Raw genomic sequence first — 23,683 nt, 5'->3', positions numbered from 1 at the left:
CACGCTTTCCGGTGCGCCCCCGTCTCCCCCCCCCTCTTCACCCTCCCGCCCCAGGCGTGCCTTATCAAACCATGCAAGCAACCGAGGCTGGGGCGTGGATTCTAAAGAACCTCACTTTTTATTCTTTTGATTGGCTGCGAAGCGAGTCTCGCGAAAGGCGTTTGGTCGGATCTAAATATTTCCCCGGGAGACGAGGGGAATATCTTTAACCTCGTTCGCGCGAGTTTCGGAGGAGGGTTTTAGGGCATTAAGCCGTGTACCGCCTCGGTAACTCTCCTCCACCTCCTCCTTATCATGCAAAGTGTCTTCGGGAGCGCCGTAGACGACGCGCGGTGAAAATAAACACTTCCACCTCTTCGCCGCCAGGTCTTGGACGTTTTAGTTTTACGTAGACGTCGTTGCGGTCGAGTGAAAATGGGGCGGGAATGGCTCCAAACTGAGCGAGTGTGCCGACGCGATTTTCGGGGAAAGGCGATCTTGGATTCGATCTCAACCCATAGAAACCCTCTCTTCGCCCTAAGGGGTGTACACACCCTCATAGTATTTAAGTTTTACGCCGTGAGTCAAGGCCTTTGGCGGTTCGAAAACTCACCGACCAACTGATTTAAGAAGATTCTGAAAGCCATCACTAAGAATACATTTTCGCCAAAATATACGTGGCACAATTCCTTTCTATGGTTGTTTCATGAACTCTTAGAGGGTTTTCACTTATAGGTATTTACTTTGATAAGAAATAAATGGGTACGGTTTTTTGATAAATTACAACCTGAGAAAACATACTCTCGTTGTAAGATATCTTCACAAATTTATACATGCTTTACGGAGTTAGATAGGACTACACTCAGGGCACTTTAAGTACAAGATAAGGGGATATACTTGTTCTCTTTGCGTTAACCGTAATTAAATAAAAATAACTTAAATTTCATAAAAATACACCGCCAATGGAATATTTTCAATAATACTCTCTTTTTAAGTTAAAAATTAACAATATGAATAATATAAAATGTGTATCCTAGGTTAAAGCGGAAAGGAAATAATAACGTTAATGGATATGAACTAAACACTAAGGCAAAATAAAAATAAGAGGCAAGACGAAGGTTGGAAAATATATCCTCCAAAAATTAGCTGGTATGAAAATTCATGCACTATTCGCAGTAAATACACTCACCTTTTCACAGCAGATGATATTTCGCTGTCCTTGAGCAAAGACGATGTGGTGTCGCATCAAAGCCAGGAAGAAAGAAGAGCACCTGAAATTCAATTAAAGATGCAATTGAATCCCGGTTAAGGGGAATGATTTTTACACTTTGAAATTGTTGCATTGAAATGCATATTAGCATATGACTCCGTTAAATGTTACTGTTGCGGCATCTCCCGCAGTTTCTTTTGCAATTGAATTAAAATTAGATTTTATTATCAAGGAATTTTAAGCCTAATAATTTGGCCATTCGTGCATTTATTCTGAATAAAAAAAATATTCAATCGATTTTTAACTTTTTAAAAACATTATTTGGACAAGATTGGCAGACAAATCATTCCTGTATTATTAGAAATTGGGTCGCGGTAGTCCAAGGGGAAGAGCGTTTTTTTATGGTTTTATGAGAAAAGATGTTAGCAATTCAAGTAAGAAAGTGCAAAACATCTAAGTTTTTTGAGCTTCCGTTTCTTGCCGGGGTAAAACTAAGCAAATTTCTTGAATGTTCACATATAGCTGGATAAGTTAGCATGGGAACTGTAAACAGATCTCATGAGAAATATTCAATATTGTTAAAAATTATAATTATATCAATTTTTCTCTTTAAAAGATAATATGACACCATAAGATAAATTTTACGTTTAACTGCTTGTTTCTTTCGTTACTTTTTGCTAGAAAAAGCATATTTTCAAATAATTGTTTTTGAATGTCTGTGTGTGTGTATATATATATATATATACACACATACATACATACATATATATACACACACACACCTATATATATATATATATATATATATATATATATATATATATATATATATATATATATATATATATATATATATATTTATATAACGAAATAGTATGTTATAAAAGGAAGTGATTTCGCTCGGTAAAAATAGATTCACTATCAAAAACTCTGCCAAGATTGATTCTCCATTCGTTTCAAGCTGTTTTATGCAACCATTTACGGAAGAGTTTACGCATCAAAAACTGCACAGTTCAAGTTTCCTTTTGTTAATTAAGCTCTTCAGATATCCCGTCACATAGGTGATTACAAAGGACTGGAAAGTCTTCAACTTCTAGGGTTGGAACAAGAAAGGGCGGTGTACAAAGGATTCGGCCAATATAAAAATCACTCCTAAAAAGTTTTCAGTCCGACTCGTTAGCTACGGATTGGATTAAGCATGGTTCGTTTAGCTTGAAGAAAAAAGTTTTCCTTCTTTGGAAAGGGCCTTTCACCACCTACTCCATATCTTTTTTTTTCGTCACTTAATATCTCCGTTTCTTCCTTATCAGCTTTTTAACCCTGATCGTACGTAGCATAAACCCCTGAGCTAGGTTTAACAAATGACCGCGGTATGAAAATAGACTCATATAAATTATGTCTAATTCATTTCAAATTCATGCATAAAAAAGCAAAGAATTTTGACAAATCAAATTAAATATTATGGTAAAATTAATTTTTTTTTCTTTTGTAAAGTACGTTTAAATAATAGATCATCCAAAAAAACCGGGGTGAGTTCTTGGTGATGACTTGCCAGTACATATTGAATCATTATATAGGTTAAAAAACGTATTCAATTCCCGTTGTTTATTCTCAAATTATAACATAACGATGACGAAATCTTGAAGTTCCCCATTGAGACAAGTACAAAATATGCAGTAACCAGAGTTCTAGAAATCCGAGGAAAACTTTCTAAAGATTACATATATCATAACACGCCGGTTTTCACGAACTGTTTCATCGATTTTAGGCACAATTCATTGTTCACCACAGACGGGCGGCCACTTATGTCATCATCATGGAAATTTATGCTCACTATTAAATGAAGGACAACACTGACGCACAAATCGGTCTCCCATCACATTTAGTCCGTACAGACCAATAAGTTCCCAATGAATGTCAGCAGCTTTGAAGTTTTTTACCAGTAAAAACCTTTTCTCTGAACTTTGGCTGAAAATTTGGCGGGAATTGATTGAATGGTTCATTTTTTACTCACTATTGTGTAGAAACTACCAGCGGCGGGACCTTTTAAGAACTCCAGCTCGAGGCGCACTCATTCATCTCCCTCCACTAATTCTCACGCTACACGAAAATGAATGTTACTTTCTGGACAGCTGAGTTATTTCCATATTTAATTTCAATGTTATGAAAAAAATAAGAGAATAATGGAGAAATTAAAATTAATTCATAATTGTTTGGAATATAAAATTGCATTTCTACAGTTTTGCAAACGGGATGGCGCAAATCAAGACTACCAAAATTGATATACGTCATTTCCATCTATCGTGCAATATAACAAAGTTGAAAAACAAACTTCACGCGGAGGCACATCTTTCCGCTCAGACTGCTTTGAGCAAACTGGCGACCAGCTACGTTGTTAAGTCAGACCACATACCATATTTTCCAACCGGTAATATTGCACTGCTATGGATAGTCGCGTCACAATAATATCCTGCGTATTACTTTCATAATAAACCATGTACGTTACATCCAGATGAAAAAATACAAATAGATTGATGCTACGTTTTCGAAAACCTCCAGATCATCTTTTGACTGGGCAAAAACTCCATCAGGAACTCCTAGATGGAATTTTTTCTAGGAAATCACCACCAAAGTTTGCAAAATTAAGAAAACGAATTACCAAACGATGCTTAATTTTGTGATGATTATTCAAGTAGCTTCCCTCTATAAAACACGTAATCTGTTTTTAATTAAAAATGCTGAAAAATTGCTCCAGAAAGATATAAACAAAAGTTAAGAACCTAATATTGAATATGCACGACATTGTTGTTGTTGGGCTTACTTGTTTCGATAAAAATATCACATTCGGAGCATGGAAAACCAGAAATCCAGAGTCGTCTGAATGACAATTTTGAATCAATGTAGCGGGCTCATATTAACAATTGATACTTTTAAATTATACGCCAACAGAACCACGAAAGACTCTCTACCTTCTTACCCAATGGATTTTCGTAATCGTCACTATATATTGACCAAAAAATAGGAGAGGACATGCGAGGGCCGGCTGGGTGCATTCTGAGCAAAGAAACCATTCAAACAAAAGAGATTTGACCTCGATCCGAGTTCCTTAAACGTATCGAGTGAAATTGTTCCTCAGAAGTCGCAGTCTTCATCGCAACCTCGTTTTGCGCAAATCGCATTTCCTTAAAACTAATGAGCGAGTCCCATTGGCTGCCCCTCATCCCCCAAGGCCCTTTCATAGCGTGAACAATCTCAGGGACCCTCCCGCTCCAGATCCCGAGAAAGCACACGTCACTTGATTACACGCACGTAAAATTATTTATAAGATGTAATAATCTACCAGATAAGCGAAAATTAAATTTCACACTCACCGATGATAGTATTTTCTCGTGTGTTTTCAATGCCATTCCTCTTTTGTCAACATGATCTTTTACTTCCAAAAGAGCACATAATTTAAATAATTATTGCAACATCAGAAATGGCCAGGGAATCAAAACGAGGTTCACTTTATGAAATGAAAGCAGGATTTTATAAGAGAATAAAAATTTATGCATCAATCAACTGGAGTGCAGCAGCTTTCATGTATATTAGTAAAGTAATAAAATTATATATATATATATATATATATATATATATAATATATATATATATATATATATATATATAATATATATATATATATACATATGAGTATACATATTGTACATATAACTAGTTTTAAGTCTTACAAAGTAGTTGGAGAAAGCAGAGTTTGGTTCTGCACTTCAGAAGTTAAATTTGGTGAGGGTGCCGTTTAAGTTTCTCAATAAAGTTACACATGATGCTAACTGAAAAGCCACTATGTTCTTTACCTAAAGATCAATAGTTTAGTTGCATATGCTCCAAAGTTTTACTGATTAGATGGCCAAAATTTCTACCAACTTAAAGTCGTAAGAAGTAGACACCCTTATTACGATTTCTAACACGTTGGGACATAGAGGAGAGCGCGTACTACGTGTAACATGCCTTTTGGGTCGCATTAAAATATAAACACATTCTAGAAGCTTGATATATACGAGGGTCGCAAAATAAATAATATGCTTACAGCGCAATTTTTTCATTCAGAATAGTTTTTATTTGATTTTTTCTCGATGTGCAAAGTTTAACTCCTCCTCTTAACCACTCAAGAAGTCCTTCACCCATAAAAAGTTAACGGTTAAAACTCAGCGAAATGTTATAACATTATATACATTTTCTGAGCGTAAAGATGAAATTTTATCTTTAACAATATTCAATAACCAATTGTATTGGTGTCCAATTAAATAAAATGCATCAAAATATTCCATACGCAGAAAGCATATAATAAACACACCGGAACTATATTCCTCAGTGCTTCCTACTATCCAAGGACTGATTATTTATTACATGCGTAGGGGGTTGGGAGACAAAGGTAGAAGATGGAAGGGTCACAGAGAGGTCACATTTCCGGCCGCGAGGCTAAAGGAGAAGGCGCATTACTGCATGTAGAGAGGTAGGCATGGGGTGAGCGTGAGGGACCGAGGAGCCACGACATAAGGAGGGAGGGGACAGGGGGGGGGGAGGACCAAGTCAGAAACAATCACTAAGGAACACGCGAGGCCAGGCTTTTACGGAACTCGTACAAGCGCAAAGATACACACTCCAGTTAAGAAGAAACGAGCGCTAAATAAAAAGCGGAATCCCCAGAAGCAGTAAACGATGACGCTTCAATAAAAAAAACTTTCTTTTTCGGCATTGGCACGTGATGGAGGGGGGGAACAAAATTGAAATATAAAAATACACAAATAAATAAAAGAGTGAGGTTACGGAGGAGAGTGAGTGCTGGGTTGCGAAGTGCCATGAAGGAGGGCGGGGGCGGGATGTGGACGGAGGCAGCCAAAAGGACTCGGAGGAACACTTGCCGAGCGGGAGCTTGTTCCTTGGCTCTCGGCTTTAGATGGTATTGGCTTGGAGAGCTCGTGTTTCGCAGAGGAGTTATTCACATCGGGATACGAGCGTTTTTTCAGCAAAGGCACGAGAGAGCTCCACTTGTCGAGAGAAGGGAGTTATATATAAAAAAAAAATATATATATATATATACATATATTAATAAATTTGTGTGTGTGTAGTGTGTGTAAGAAAATATGTAGTACACGTCAAGAGAGAGGGAAGGGAGAGGATTTTTTTCATCTTGCTCCATTTTTTTTTCCTTTTCACCACCTCCATGACTCTGCACGGGAGCAACGCGCAAAAATGTCGGAGTTATGCTACCGTTCTCGCCGCCTCCGCCGCTCGAGTACTTCACCTAATGACCTCTTAAAACCTCCACTTGCGTGCCGAAGGAAACTCCGTACGATTTCGAGGGGACGGGGCCATTTTTTCGTCTCCAGGCATGCAACATCGTGACTCCGAAGGAAGAAAAAAATGGATGAAGAACAAAAAAGGTAAATAAAAAGGTGCACTTGGGCGAGAAGGGGGGAGGGGGATGAGAGGCGGAGTGAGTGGTAGTGTTGCGGTCGTGATTTGAGGGGAAATAAAGCACTGAAGTGAGGACTGCGAAGGGAAATTCTTTGCAGTGCTCTCGATGAGGGACGAGTTGAAATGTTGACGTCGGCAGTAAAACTGATTGTGCGGCCCGAGGATTCAGCCAAGAGACAAGTGTTTCCTGATATCGAACACGAATCTGTGCTCCTCGCTAGATTCGGGTAGCATTCTTCATTTTAAGGTTCGGGAATGGCGTCAAATCATGCGATACCCATACTGAATATCCTATCTAAAATGCAGAGTTTCACCCGAGATCATGGCTCCGCCTTTGGACAATCCATTATCGGTCATGGGTTGATCAGATTTGCAAATGATTGAGGAGGTATTGAATTAGAAAACTCAAATTCCGAATGCAGATATTCCCTAGCTGATTCCTAACGTGTTATTAACCAAGTTGAGTGATGATAGTGGACGCTGAAGAGCTCATTGCTTTTCACCCACCCTTTTGAAATTTGAATAAATTCACAATAACGGCTATCGAGAATCGGAATACAAAAAATCTTCCTATTAATTTTATCAATGATCATTACTCTTATTTAATTAATTGTAATAATTATTAATCAATAGTACAAGGTGTGATCAAAAAAAGACGTCTGATTTTATACCTTGTTTATTTCGACGGATACAGCTTAATCGAACTTGTCGCCCTCAAAGTACATGCATTGGCTGACGACACATCTTTTCCAACGTTTCTTCCAGCTCTTGAACCCTGCCTGGTGAGCCGCCTTAGGGATCGTCTTCAGGTCCGCCGTAAAATTAGTTTTAATGTCCGTAATAGAGTCGAAACGGTGCTATTTGAAGGTTGATTTTAACTTTGAAAACAAAAAAAAGTCTGATGGAGCCACGTCTAGTTTGTACTTTGATTTCAAAGCACGGCTTGTATTTTTGTTTCAATGAAAATAATAGGTCATGGTGACATTTTACGATATATACTGTGCAGATGCATAAATATCAATACGATTATTTCCTAAAAGTCGAGGAAACTTTAATGTTAATTGTTCTCTATCCCTATATCACCAACTTAAACATGTGCACTTAAGGTTTCAGGAGAAAATTGACGTCTTTTCCTCACATGGATGGTAATTATATATAAAAGGAAATAAGAGTTCATGGACACAAGCTAACAATCTAGTCACCAAGCTACGAACTCGTATCACGAATAGTTCTGTGATCGGTTAAAAAACTAAGAAATGCATTTCAAAAGAGATTAAGCCAAAGATGTGGCAAAAATGTAATATCTAATTTTGCAGTATGATGCAGCAAACGACCCTCGACGGTCTTCTTGTTTCCGTTGGGTAAAGTTATCTATTTCTAGACGCTCACTGATTTATGAATTGATTACTAAAGACGAAATGAAATGAGTAATAAACTCTTTTATTTAACTCTTCGAGGAAGAGACGCTTGAAATTTCCTTACTCTCGACGACTTTGCCCTGCTTTTGGAATACTCAGATGACGCAAAATGCGAAAAACTGCGGAGCGAAGCAAGAGTTTTGAAAGGGAATTGATTAAGCGGGGTTGAGGGGGAAGGGATGTTTTGTGTGTAAGTGTGTATGCGTGCTTGTGTGCAAGCGAGCGGAGGGCCCATTGTGGGCGCTGACGTGGGCGCCGGCGCTTATAGGCAGGCGAGCGAGACCGAGCGGGGGCGATCTCGGCGTTTGAATGGCCGACGAGGGGAGAAGGCTTCGCGTCTCACACACACACACACGAGTCGAAACCACTTGAGCCAGCGCAATCATTTTGCCCGGGAAATACGACCGAGTTCCTCCTTTCTGAGCGAGCGACGGGAAATGGAGGGAAGAAAATTAGTGATTCATCGGATTCATTGTCAACGCCGTCAATTGGAGCAAAGGCACCGCATCCTATCCTCTGTCGAGAGACGCTCAGAGTGATTGCCTGATTCAAAACCAAGTGATTCAATTAAATAGCAAAGCACGGCTTTCGATTCCAGAAGGCGCGGCTCGTGCAGGACTGGAGGGACCTCCGAGGCCGATACGACTCTTCTTGAAAAAGATTACTCAATAAAGCTCAAACGAGTTTAAATCGATTCAAAGATAAATCGGATACGGATCGAAATTTTTGAAATGCTCTACAAATTCCCGTGCCATTCAACAGGAGAGATTCAAGTTTAACGGTTTAGCTAACATTGAAATATACTATTAACGTATAAGGAGATTGACACACGAAAAATGAAATCATTTTTAGGTCGGATAGCAGCAACATAAAACTGAAGTGTTGGGAAAACCTAAACATAATCCACAAACTCCTCGATATGGTTGCATTCCTTTGGAGAGTATGTTATTACCTACTTTACCATCGTTTCGAGAACGCTATGAGTTTTATCGTAAGTGATATGCAAGCTAAAAGTGTTGAAAGTAAAAGACATGGAAATTAAGGAATAGAACTAGATTTATATTGCGCAGTCGTAAATTTTTTTGGTCTCATAATCGTGAAATATGTGAGTCTGACATTCTATTTATTCTTAAAATTTGGAGAAGAAATATTCACAAAAATCAAAATTATCCACGGTTTTTGCCTAAAATATACTAAAAATAAATAATTATTTCTTGTTTTGATGATTCACCATGTATAAACGACAAAGAGGTACCTTCTTCGAGGGACTACGAATCAAGTTTTGACTAAAATTTGTGGGCCTGAAATAATTTTTAAGGATACGAGTGGTAGTGGGAATTCCTAAATTTACACATCGAATCTTCGCGTTGCCTTGCGAGAGTTTGGAGAACTTTTAACAAACGCGGCATTTTGATTTCTCCCCTTCTTTTGGAGCAATTTTGTCTTAAAAAAACACATTTTGGTCGAGGTCAAGAGAAATTTCTTAACTCTTGAAATTTTCACGTCAACCGAAACAAATTTCTACTTCTCCTCCGGACTCGCCCGAGAGAATTTGAGGGGGAGCCGGAACTAAATTTCGACCCCGACTCAGATTCTGTTGTAAGGTGTGACGCAGAAACAGCCTCACGCCCCGAGGGCTCCGCTTGAGTGAGCTAAAACAAAGAAACGAATTCTGTGTCTCCACCCGAGGGGAAACGGAAATGGGGATCAGGGCAGGGAGGCGGAGAGATTTAAAGCAAAAATGCTGAACTTGCAGTTACCAAAATTTATCGTTCCCTTCTGAATTATTCGTTCTCACGTAGCGATAAAAATCATGCAGTAAGAATAAAAGTTGCCCTCCTTTGCCGCGATACCCAGAGAATTACTTATAAAAAGCGCCACAGTGTACGGAAACTCTAATGGGATAAAATGAACTTTGAAGCCATAAATCTTTAGAGCATCTCATGATCTTTATATATTTTGCTGAAACAATATTAAATATGGCATTTATGCATTTTCCCTTACCTTCCTAATGAGCAATTAACCCCAGCATCATTATATTCGGTTTTCTTTTTGTTGACTTTGGAATTTAAATTTTTAAGAAACTTGGCAATAACATGAGAATATACTGAACTATAATAAAAAAATTATTAATAAAAATATTCACGTAGAGAACAGCGAATTCTTATATATTCAGGAAATATATTAATTTTACCGATGGGAGTTTCGAATGATGAGGCACTCTAGTGGTTAGAGCGCTATACTTCTGACTAGAGGGCCCGTGTTCGCTTTTACCTCTGGGTAGTATCAGGCTTATCCAAGGTGTCTACTTTTTCGGGTACTATATCTTCCTGAGAAACAATTGGCGGCAAAGGGTCGACCCGCCACTCTCTTGATGTGTTTATTTCACATGCCAGCGGCTTAGTAGAAGGTTAGCTCTATCGTCATCTATTATGTCAACCTTCGAGTTGAAAATTGGGGCTACTGGTTTTCATACAACTTTTGTTGTTAGTGTTTCTCTCTGACCAAATTAAATTCATCACTTATAGTCCCATTCACATTTCAAAATCCTCCAATCTACAGTCATTTAATCCTACAGCATATTGGCTCCAAAAAGGAAATTTCCGGTCTACATAGAACTACGCACCAAATTACAGATTTTATTCACGCTTTCCTTTCATCTCCATTCAACGAATACATAAATATCAATTTTTTGGGAATTTAAATATCTTCTTTCCTCCACTGCTAATTTCTATAGTATTTATTTCCAGTTTCTCTCCATTTTCCTCCAAAATATTCCTTAAATGCATCTAAAATTCCAGAAATATTCCGCTCCATCTGACCTCCTCTTTTATGTTAACGTAGTTTTTTAAACTTGACCTACTTCATCCTAAGATACTCATTATATTGGTTCTAATGTGATTCATCTTTACCGAAAACCTTCCGCCCAGAACCCGTAAACCACTCAACAACAACTAAAACTCCTTGACTGACTTTCTAAAGCTTGAATGTCAACAAATTTTTTAATATCTCGCTACTCATGTGCTTTCCTGACTAAAATTCTACTTATTTCACCGTAATAGAATCTCGATATCCACATTCAAGTTTAGAAGCACCGGGGATGAAGGAAAATTCTGTTTTGATCCAACTTATCCTTTCCCATTCAGAGTATCCATCCACTAGCCTTGACTGTAGCGTCCGGCTCATTTAAACTTTTTGAGTAAAATCTTTAGTAGATGACAAAAATATAAAATAGCCCGAATGGAAATTTAATTCATTTCCGTCGCAATAATTGGCAGAGTACTGGCAGCAACCGCCGTCCGAATGAGGATCCGATCCGAGTGTGTGGCCGCATACCGAAGGACTTCCCGAGGCTCTCGCCCCCGTCCCCACTGGCCACATGTACGAGAGTAATTTGAAAAGTTCTCGGAATGAAATAGAAATAACTGACTAACCTCAGGGAAACATTTTTGTTTTTCGATGTAGCCTCTCTGTACACTGAAGCAGTAGGTCCAACGATGTTCCAATGCCTTTAACCCATCTTGAAAATAAGATTCCTTCAGGCCTGCAAAACGCCGTTTACTTCGGCTGTTAGTTCTTTGTTTGAAGAAAATCTCCGACCATCGGGCAACATTTTGAGCTTGACGAAGAGATGGTATTCAGATTAATCCAAGTAAGGAGAAGAAGGCAGGTGTGGCAAAAATTCGTATCTAAGTTCACGTATTTTTGTCATGGCAATGATACTTTCTGTGCAGGCGTGCACTGCCCTAACGAAAGATGACTTCTTTCTTATCAAATCTGGCTTATTTTCGTGTATCTTTTGCTGTAGTTAAGAAATACTGATCAGTCATTGTTAAATCAATGGGAAGATAATTTATCTGCAAAATTCCTTTAACATCCTAAAAAAAATGAAGCCATCGCCTTTCCAGGCCAACCGCACTGCCTTTGCTTTCTTTGGTGATGGTAATATCAACATGTTTCCACTGCTTTGAGTGCTGTTTTATCTCTGGGGCATAGTAGTGGACCCATGTTTCATCTGTGGTTATAAAACGCTGTCAAAAATTTTGTTGGTTGCTCTTAAAACAGGTCAAATATTATTCGGATATTTTAATTCTGATGCATTCGTGATCCCACGTCAACACTCACGACACTCGTCTAGCAGATAATTATTTCATATCACATCCGCTGTTCAAATTTGAGATGCTCGTTCAACTGAAAACCCTACATGTTCAGCAATTTCTCGCACTTTCAGTCGACGAACCCCCATGACCATTTTCTGCACTTTTGCAATAACTTCTGGAATAATGGCGTTTTTAGGGCGACCACTACGCGGATCTAAGCTGCCCCGACAACATACAGGGTTCGTCCGGAAAATAAGTGTACTGAGCTCAGGAAAAAAAAAATTATTACACTTTTACATATCTTAAGCTAATATTCCTCAAAATAGGACCCTTGTGAGTCGATACACTTGTTCCAGCGGCGTTCCCATTCCTGGAACGCTCCCGCGAAGGCATCATCGGGAACCTCTCGAAGACACGTCGTCACCGCCTCTTTGACGGCGTCCAAAGTCCCGTATCGCGTTCCTTTCAAACTCCTCTTTATCTTCGGGAACAGAAAGAAGTCCGGTGATGCCAAGTCCGGGCTGTAGGGCGGGTGCGGCAGCGTTGCCACGCCGTGCTTGGCCAAGAAGTCCGACACGACAAGCGCGGCGTGAGACGGCGCATTGTCGTGATGCAGCCGCCAGATGTTTTCGATCGCTGGCCGGACGCGGGCGACTCGTTTTCGAAGCCTGTCGAGCACTTGGACGTAAAATGCAGCATTTACAGTTTGTCGTTCAGGTACAAATTCGTAGTGGACGACTCCCCTTTTGTCAAAAAAGACAATGAGCATCGCCTTGATCCGAGATTTGTTCATGCGAGCTTTCTTTTGACGGGGTGATGATGCCCCTCCGCACTTTGTCTATTCGACTCCGGGTCGTACTCAAAGATCCACGTCTCGTCACCCGAAACAACGTTCTCTAAAAAATGTGGATCATTTTTACAGTGATCCGCAAGTTGTGTCGCGATTTCCAAACGATTGAGTCTTTGGTCATCACTGAGCACTTTCGGCACCAACTTTGCACAAATTTTTCGCATCTGTAATTGGTGCCTAATAATCTCGTGCACTATTGTTTTTGGCACATTACACTGCTCTGCTATCATCCGAACACTAAGACGACGATAAGAGTTCAGTACATCGCGAACTTTTCGCACATTTTCGTCGGTGAGTGTCGTTGATGGGCGTCCAGGCCGTGGTTCGTCGTCGACCTCTTCTCTGCCCTCCACGAACATCTTGTGCCACCGAAAGATCATGTTTCTGGACATGGCTGACTCCCCGTAAGCCTGGTTAATCATACCGACAGTTTCGGTAGCCGATTTCCCCAGCTTTACCGCAAATTTGATGGAATAACGATGCTCCAAAAACTTCGGCATCGCGTTCCGTGACGTGGGTCGAGCGTGGAGGTTCGCGTTAACAGAGCTCCTCACTACACCACAGCTCAGAGCCGACTGCCTTTTTCAGCGTCGCTTGCCAACGTACTCCCCTCCAATCGTAGCCCGTCAGAGCGGTGCTGGGCGCGCCTGGAGCGGCGGGAAAAATGCAGTACACTTATTTTCCGGACGAACCCTGTAAATGCTTAAACCTTGATAAGTTTTAATAATATTAATTTATTTATTATTCTATTCTCAATATTCTAAATAATTCAAAGCTTTTAAAAAAACATAGTATGGCTTTCAGTCAAAATTAAAATGTTAAAAATGTCAATTTATTCATTTATTAAATAATATGGATGGCATGCCACATATTCGTATGGCATGACATTTACATTCAAATTTGATAATATGCACGAATTTTATTTTCATAGAAAATTCAATTACTCATTCTAAGAAAAAATTGATCCGTCACTTTTTTTAAAAATTACTTTACTTCTACAGGTGACTGCGTACACGTTGTTAAAACCGGCTGTAATGAATTTGGCCTCCGCAAAAAAAACATAGGTTAGCATATTGAAATGGATTAAATTTGGCAGTATACTGCCAAATTTAATCCATTTCAAATTACGAACTATAACTCCATTTCAAACGAATTATAACTATCATTAACTAGTTTTAAATTTGGACAATATTTTCATCTTTGTCATCGTGATATTTTTTTTTGTTGTTGGTAAGCGAGACTATATCCACTCTCTCCCCTAATCTCGTTCTTTCGAAAATATTTTCCTATACTCTTTGTTTCTTCACTTTTTCATTATATCTTCCGCCGCTTAGGGACATTTTTGAAGGATTTTCTTTCACCAATAATTTGATTTGCATTTTATGGTAGACTGAATCTTATATTTTTTCATCTCTTCAAATCTTTGGCGTGGTTTTCCGGGTTACCGTCTAATGCAGAGATATTATTTTAGCCTCTGTTACCCTTTTATTTAGTTCTTATAATTCCAAATTCCCATTTTCTTCTCCTGGAGTTCCCAAACATCGGAATTGAATCTTCTTATAGTATGGATATTGAATTCACGTTTACTTCAAAATAACTGCAGCATTTCAATCTTACGTATTACTTGCTTATTATCCAATGCAGCTCAGTCCAGCTTAAGATAAAGAGAGAAGAATAATATGCTGGCTACACCAAACATTCCGGCTTATTTCTCCGCCATATTCGTACGAGTTTATTAAATAAATTTTTCATTCAATTATGATATAAAATATTTTTAAGCAAGAATTTAAATTGTGACAACTGCTGCTCGCGAATTTTTTCATTGCACTAAACGGTTTTTAGATTAAAATAAGGAATAATTCATGCAAGCGATTTAATATTTTCAACATGAAATAGATAAAAAGTAAAATTAAAAAAAATAGACAATTATCTTTTTGAAGATGTTCGGTAAACACGTCAAATTCACAAATAAATTACGAAACTGTAGAAATTTGAAGAGGACTTACATGCTACGATTAATTGGTGACCTTTGATTTTATTAACACCCTGAGCACTCCTCCTGCTTCATGATCTTTTGCCTTGAGCTTAGAAACCTACTGGAGAAATGTTAAATAAAGCTATACTATTATGACTGCCATGGACTTTTAAAATTCATTAGATCCTTCGCTCATTTATTAGAGTCCGTTTTTTTCAGTTTACTGCATAATCTAATTTCCTGCCGTTTTTTTTATATAAAACGGATCACGCGGATATCAAAGTTATGGTCGGTCATGACACTTAAGTATTAACTACGATCGAACGTGACTAAGTTACAACAATTTCGATTTAAACGGCGAAAATAGGTTACTTTGCACCCTAAATTATGTCCTTAAAGCGTGCCCACGGCGGACCCGTTTCCATGCATGGGCCAAGCTCCCCATACTATCAAGATACGTTTCCTGCAACTTCTTCTGACACACAACGTACCTTGCATGGCGCCCCCCCCCCCCCGGCAAGGCCCTCGTGCACATTCACCCGCTGGAGAGGGCGCGGGGTAGACCGAAACGTCTATAGGGAGAGGAATATGTGGGGAGTGTAGGGAAGGGAAACGGAATACCTGCGAAAGTGATGGGGCAGCTGGGAGAGAGGGCAGTGACGTGGAAGTATGAGGAGCGGACAGGATGCGACGACCGAAGAGACGAGGGAAGAGTGAGGCGAGCAGGAAAGATGCCTTATGGGAAGGGAGACGATCCCTTGAGACGAGGGGCAGATGAGCCGAAGAGCTGCCCTAACACCGGAAAGGTAGAAGAATCTTGGTCCTATACACAGATTACATACATAAATATAGCGTATACTCTTAAAAATATCCTCGGGTGAGGAAGTGTGCTATATTTGTCTAAGAAGGCACAAATCGGTTTACAATGTAATTTGTATTCGGGGGGGATCGAGAAGATTCGGTGGGTATCATACTGCCATCCCACCCAGAGGGCGCGGGTTCGAATCCCGGCGGTGTTGAGTATTTTTCAGTGGTATCTCGATCCCTACTTGAGGTGTTTTGTGGAGGTCACTGAGAGTGAGAGATGCCGTCCGTCGGAGGGGACCCCTTGGCGCCTTTCGTAAAGAGTAGGCTAATTGCCGACACCGGGTTTCTCTCCATCCTTCATCCTTTTCTGTTCATCCCCTATGGTGCAAATGACCTCAGCTGTCGGTCGCCTCCCCTTAATACTAATACTACTACTTATTTTCGGAATTCATTCTTAGATATGTGGCAATTTTAAACTGTTTCCAACCAAAGAGTACCTTAAACGGTAAACTACCCATTTTAGAGCAGCTTATTTTCCGAATGCTCAATAGAATATCGAACCTAGACGTTTCCAATAATGCAGAAACGCTAATTATGATACTGCGTCCCAATTATAACATACTCAGATGTTACTCAAGGGAGATGAAAATTATCACAATTCAGACTTTCGTAAGCAAACGTCAATTAATGGACAATTCAAACTTTTCGGCATTATATGACTTATAATAATTATGTATTTTATAAAAATGTATTATATGTTTAATACAACGTGACATGTATTTACGGGAGGCAAATTATGGATAAATATTGAAAATAGTTAGACATAAATTGAGCCCAATGACGTGCCTTTCTGATAATCCGAGTCCGCAATGAAAACATTGGAGTCCATCGGCCGTTGTATGGTCTGATCTTTCGTATAAGTCTGGGAGAGAATTTGTAAACATAAAATGGTGATTTAATTCCCAATTATTTCCTCATTAAATATCAAAACTTGCACTTTCTCCACAATTGTGAGATTTCATTTGAATACAGTAAAAATTGTATTTTCTGTTTACCCAGACTCTCATTTGCACTTTTTATTTTCGAAATAATAGATTAACATTTCAACCTCCTTGCCTAATCTCTAAATATTTTTATATCAGGATAAATATCCACCATCAGCGTCTCCTCAGCCGCTGGAAAACATTTCGAGGGTTAATTTATAATATTTATATCATTCGTTTCGGGCCACATATGCATTGCGCTAATAATAAAGGTGAAGGATGAATTTATGAACAGACAGATGGCGTTCTTTCTATTTGTAATGGATTGCTTTATTGATTTATGTGGGGAAATAAGTATCAGCATATAAAATAAAGATAAAAGTATATCTTTACACTCGAAATCACTGGCACCAAATTCTAATGTTGATTCACAGATCGGGACAACTAAATTCCACTGAGTTTTTTCTGCGGCGAAAGCCTCTTGGTGAAATACGATCATAGTTTAGAGGTTTGTTACATCAACGAAAGCATTCAACCCGATTGCACCAGGCAACAATGCTGGCATAATTCTAATGCATTTAAAAAAACACAACGGCGCCAATGAAATTGAGTTTAAATGCTAGTTAATATACGACTATGTTCGATTCGCAAAAAAATATAAGATGACAAAAACGGCCAGCAAACAACTCACATTTCCTTACGCTTGGGAGGAAAGGCGTACGAGAAAGGGACGTCCCTGAGATAATCGGGCTGATGCAAATGATTTATGGGCGACGAAAATGCACACGCGGACTGGAAGCAAAAAGGTAAAATGGGGAACAAGTCAACGGGGTCGTTTCCACTCAAACGTAGGGTTGTAATCACGAGGCGCTTCGTGCTCCTCACTCCATGGCGCCTCTAAACCACCCTCTCTCCCCTCCCACCAACTCAAGTTTCAGATCCAAGCGCTCATTTATTCATTCCAACTAACCAGATAGCATTTAAAAATTTCCAGATACTAGTATTTATGAGTCGCAGACGGTTTACCTCAACAAATCCTCGGTATAGGATCCCAAGGGTTGAATGGTGAATGCTTATTCGTCCAGTGAGAGAGGGAAACTAAGTAACATCTCTGACGGACTACATAAAAGGTGACACTTTCAACAGAATGAGCATGAAGGTAATTTAGGGTTCAGATATGTGGTAGTACAAAGTAATGCTTTAGTTAAGACAATACTAAACGTAAATAACTGAAGTAGTAGTATTTTTAGGGGTCATGGTACAAGGTCATATGCGCCATTAGGGATGGATAGGAAGGGAATGGTGGAGAGAAACCCGGCGTTGGAATTATCCTACTCTCGTCGAAAGGCGTCCGCAGTTTAACGTCCCATCCGACAAATGTCGCACTAACTCAAAGTGCTCTCTACAAAGCACCTCAAGTAGGAATCTGGATACCACTAAAAAATGTATGCCTTTCGCCGCCGGGATTCAAACCCGGGCCCTCTAGGTTGGAAGCCTGTATGTTAGCCACCACACCATCTCGAACCCACAAATAACTGGAGAAACAAGAATATTTTAATAGGTAATAAAACAAGAGCGGGATAGGGTTTGGATAAGGTACGATTTGGTTCGCCTTTGTTGCTCAACAGGCGAGTTCCATCTAACTACTATGTGAACATATTCAATAAATAAATACCTTCCAGTCGTCCCTTACACCACCCCCCTCCCCAGGGAGCATCACCCTACCCTGCCCCGTAAACCCTTTTCAAACACTATTCCAAGTCCCATCTACGGCGTCTCTATTCGACCGTTCACATCCCTCGATCCAAAGAAATGGTGGTATTTCACCTCAATATCTCTGGTTTTTATTTGATATAGAATGGCGATTCGGAGAAAGTGGAAAAACGTTATGGTGCATTTAAGCTACTGACTCTTTACCGAGATAAAAGCTACGAATTGAAAAAAAGAGAACAATTCTTATTTCATGTTCAGCTCATGAGGCTTTTCTTTCCCAAAAAATCATCAAACATATCTTTTCCAATCTAAAATTCTGATTTATTACAGTTCCGCGATTACATATATTTATGATTTCCATATATATATATATATATATATATATATATATATAAACCATAAACACAGCAATCAACCCGAAGGTCGGTTTAGTAGGTGATGGTAGAGATCACCCAGTACTAAGCCCTATGCGGCGTGTGAAAATTCACACATCAGGGTAGGGGGGCCAGTTCCATTCTCTTTGCCGGTTATGGTTTCCCAGGAGGACCTGGTACCCGAAAAATCACTTTAGCTTGGGTGGAGCTGCAGGTGCCCAGAGTGCCTTACCCGGGAATCGAACCCGGGACCCTCCATATACACATATATATATGTATATATATATATATATATATATATATATATATATACACACACACACATGTATACACACACACCATTAGGATTCGGAGATAGTAGTCAAAGAATTACAGCGTTGAACTACAAACCGGTGGGCCTTGGTTCGTTTACCGAGGCGCCTCTGGACGCCCTCAGCTTCACCCAAGCCGTTTGATGTTTAGGCTGCCAACTCTTCCAGGGAAGTCATTGGTGGTCAAGGGAAATGAACTAGCCCGTCTACCCTGACATGTAAATTTCACACGCCGTTGAATATAATATTGGGTGAGCTCCACTCTCACACATCAAAACGGATAAATAACGGTACGGATAAATAATTATGGTTTTTTTATATTTTCATTACATATTTTTTCCATTCAAGTTCCCCGGACCAAAAAATGCTCTACAGAGAACAGAAAGTATTGCGATGAGAAAGAGAGAGAGCGCGTGGTAAAAGCCAACTGAAATAAAGATGCAATGATCATTCAAACTTAATATTTCAGTGTGCAAGAAAGGAAACAAACGAATGATTGCGAGGATAACTGCTGAAATATGTCAAAAATATGATGAAGAGTATGTGTTCTCACGATAGAAAATTGCGTGTATAGGCGTTCATAGAACATTTGCTCTTTGCCTATTAGTTGCCGCAAGGGCGTGAGGGAGGGGATGCTCTATTATCCAGAATTTCAATATATTTGGTGATTTTGGATAAATAAATTTCGTGAAGATGTCGTGATTTAAGTTATCTACCGTTGTGGCCACAAATTTGCGGATGGAAAAAATGATTACATAAATCCATCTTCCAAACGGGCAATTTCCCGTCTTAACTTCTCACAGTGGTTTTGCTCACCATTCTAATGTGACAGCGCAATTGTTCCTTCTATATCGACCATGACCTCGAATGAATGGCATTGATCTCAATGTTTTAATTAGGCGTGTCGTTCTACGCTAACCAGTAACAAAACGATGCTCCTTGATAACACAGAAATTTTGATACTAAGGCAAAAATTAAGCATACGTGCAATATCAATTTTGCGAATTAATCTTTCTTCGACACGGTATTCAGAAGCACGATTTTAAGATGCCCTTGATACATATGTGGATCTAAGGGGGTTTTCAAACCTTTTGGATTGATATTATATGGTGCATTTGAATAATTGCAATGAGATTTGATATATATTGCGTTTTAATTTAAATGTAAGTACCCATGGTGTTCTCGTACATGAAAAATTTAACTTGGGAAATATGTGGACTGTAAGTAGATCGGCAATTTCCTCGTTAGAGAATTCTTGGATATGCTTCTACGAAAACGCTGACGCATATTGAATACACGTTTAAAATCCCCACAGTGAGTTTTAAATACAAAAAAACGACGTTTCCCCCTTGACCGGTAGCGACTCCGGCCTATGTTAAGAGTAAGTTTTCCCAACCTTAAATGGAAAAAAGTTATTGCCATCGCTATCTGCCCGATATACATTCGTCCATAGAAATGAGATAGATTTAGTCGTTCACTGGGGGGGATATTGACGTGCATGCAGCTAGAACGTACTGCGGGGAATTTCCTATCCGGGGCTCATATCCACCCATGCCACGCGACACTTCGCACACCGTAATGCGTCTGCCACGGGGGCTTGTTCCGTCTAGCGCCAGCCCCCCCCCCTCCTGTCGCCACCCCCTTAGCCCTTCCAAAGTGCCGCCCTCGCGCGTGCAAGAGAGCGCCTCTTCCCCCTCCCCGCTCACCGTACCTTCGAGCCACCAAGAGAAGTCGTCACCACCCCCCGTTGCGAGCGACCCCCGCCCCCTTGCTTAGAGTCCTCTCCACAACGCGGAAATGGCAGAAATGAACGACTGACCGACATATCCCAATTCCCGGAGAGGATCAACGACGATGCCTCTCTTCCCCGTGGCGCCCCCGGTGGGTTCTCTTCAAGCAGCAGCGGCAGTAGCATCTCCCAGAATGCAGTGCGGGGACGCCCCGAGGGAATCGCCCGGAGCGGAGGAGGTGCACTCGTGGAATTCATGAATTTCCATTTTTGTCACGACACTTTTTTTCCCTTCGCATTCTGCATATTCCCTACGAAAGCGGCGCATATAATGATACCTACGTGTCGATTTTCCTCCGCTCACTCCATCCCCCAGTGGCTACTTGCGGGGAAGGCAACAAAAATAAATGTAGGTATGTAAAAAGATAGCTTCTCCAAGGAGTGGGTATTTTTGCTCATCGCTCGCAGCTGCAGTTGAAGCGGGAGAGAAGGGGAGGGAAGGAAAATCGTTTACATGATTTACCGGTTGTTGAATAAAACTGGAGAAGGGAAGACGAAACTGCAGTGAGGGTTCCCTGGGACGAACGGATCTCGAAAGGTTGGAGGGAGGTTGAGTGGTGACTGGATTTCCATTCACCCCTCGACGGGCAACCAATTCTATTTTAGTCTCAGACCTTCATCCATCATTTAACATTCTCACAAATGATACTGACGCCAAATATGGCTCTCGCGAAAAAATCGTGAGATTTGATGATGGAAAAGTATTCATAGAAGAGGTCATAGAAATATCACAACAGAAGCGCGTTTTGAAAAAATTCTTTATAACTATGGTTTGCCGAAAAGTACGAATAAATTATTGGAATATGAGAAACATGGGACAAAGTAAAATAAGTAATTGAAAGATACACCTAAAGACTTGGGCGCAGGCTTCTTGCTTTCATCTAACATAGCTATATTTTTTGCGGGGTGCAAATCCGTTATATACCCACGCAAACGAGAATAGAAATAACAACGTGCCTAGCATATGCATTGCTTTACCGATATTAACGCTGCTGAAAATAGGTACCTCATATGCCAATCCAGGGATGCTATAATATAAGAACAGTCGTCCTTAATGATATAACAGGGGTAACATTTGATTTCGAAGGTTTACGTTTCGCAGTTTCAAGAGCCTTAAATCATGCTTAATTTGGAACATCTGGCCACATTATGGATGGGATTTTAGGACATATCTTGCTGTTTTCGCTTGTTAACCGGTGATTTACATTCTTCGCCTTCAAATAGCTAACATAAATAAACAGCCTATCAGAACTTTTATCTTAATTTCGGTGGGAATGACCATTTTGTTAAAGCATTACAAGTGAGGTGGTTTTAAGAGGAAGCCGACAGCTAATTTGCACCATGTGCCGGTAATTATGGTGGATGCTAGGGCCTTGAAGAGAAAGGGAAACAGAATGTAAAATGGTCGTCAGTAGTCTCTTCATTGCGAAAGCCAAAAGGGAACAAATTGCTTAACGTCATATCCCGACGGAGTAACAAACTTCTGGTGATCTCCAAGTGTCTCCAAACATTTCCACCAGAAATATAGTACGTCTCCCGCCAGCGTTTTAGCTCGGAAAACAGTCGAGATTCAATTGCAGCCAATATGCATATCAAAACCCCGTATTCAGTGCTGGTAGATAAGTTTCTCTCAGTTACCCGCATGAACTGATATTATATTTAGAATGATGGAAAGGGACGTGGTGAAATTAAATACAAAGTGAAAAAAGTCTAGGGTTTTTTGCAAAAGGAATAGACATGAAATATGCACAAATATGATAAAGAGCACAGAAAAGAAAATTAATACTGGGGACCTGTAGTGTGGAGGAAAATTGAAAATCAAATGGAAGGATAAAATTGAAAAGCAATGAATTACGGAGGAGAATAGGTGGCTGAAACAATGTGCTCACATATATGAGAGGAAGGAAGTGGAAAGGAGAGAAGAAGAAAATGGAAATTGCAAGGTATCTATTGGGAAAACAATTAAGATAAATTACTTGTAGCAAGTCTGGAGGGATGGATACAGGCAAGAGGAAGAGAAATACTGGGTCAGATAAATAAAGGAACAGAACGGGTGGGTCCGTGTGATAATATGCCAACATGGAATGACCTACTGAGGTGCCATTAAGGAGCTAGGAAAAATATGAATTCCACTTTCTAACGTCTGAAACTACAAATTTCGGAGATGACACAGCAGGATCATTAAAATACAGTATACGCACATAATCGCGAAAGATAAACTGCCATTAACGAGCGACACGGACAGCTATGGATGCAGCTGTCAATCACATTGGGCTTGCATCTCACAGAGGAGGTAAAAAATTGCAAAAAATACTATAAACCTTAAGCAAAGGGTTTTAATCAATTGTTTTAGGAATTCAAAAATAAATCAATTTCTTCAATTTTCCAAAACCGACGCGAAATCCTTGTTTGAACTCCTTCCTCCTCTAATCTTCGGCGAGCCTCCACTCCCATAACATGATGGTACCATTGATTTCTGCAGGTGAAAGGGATACTGCTTTGTTTTAATACATAATGTTCTCTTCTTTCGAATTGCAGGTAAAGAAAAAATTAGCATACTTTTATACGGGTAGATACTCTAATTTAAAGAATATTTTTTTCACATCATGTACGTAAAGGTACAAATAGAAGTACAAATTAACTAAATATGGGATCATTTACAACTAAATACACCAATAATTAAGGGCCATGGCTGTCCG

The 23,683-nt window shown here is 39.8% G+C and overlaps 1 protein-coding gene across 1 annotated transcript in view; it reads right to left on the bottom strand.

The window, feature by feature from the left end:
- Nucleotides 1-1,160: 1,160 nt before the first annotated feature.
- Nucleotides 1,161-23,683, bottom strand: part of LOC139692881 (neurotrimin-like) — a 417,709-nt gene continuing 395,186 nt past the window's right edge. Inside the window, exon 7 of the mRNA XM_071591192.1 lies at nucleotides 1,161-1,250. The gene's annotated coding sequence lies outside the window, so the exon portion shown is untranslated. The remainder of the gene's footprint in view (nucleotides 1,251-23,683) is intronic.

This window comes from Hetaerina americana, unplaced genomic scaffold (assembly GCF_022747635.1).
Source record: "Hetaerina americana unplaced genomic scaffold, ioHetAmer1.1.p SCAF_43, whole genome shotgun sequence".
In the NCBI taxonomy this organism is placed as follows: Eukaryota; Metazoa; Arthropoda; class Insecta; order Odonata; family Calopterygidae; genus Hetaerina; species Hetaerina americana.
Note: the sequence above shows the minus strand (reverse complement) of the source record. Positions and strands in the feature narration are given on the sequence as shown.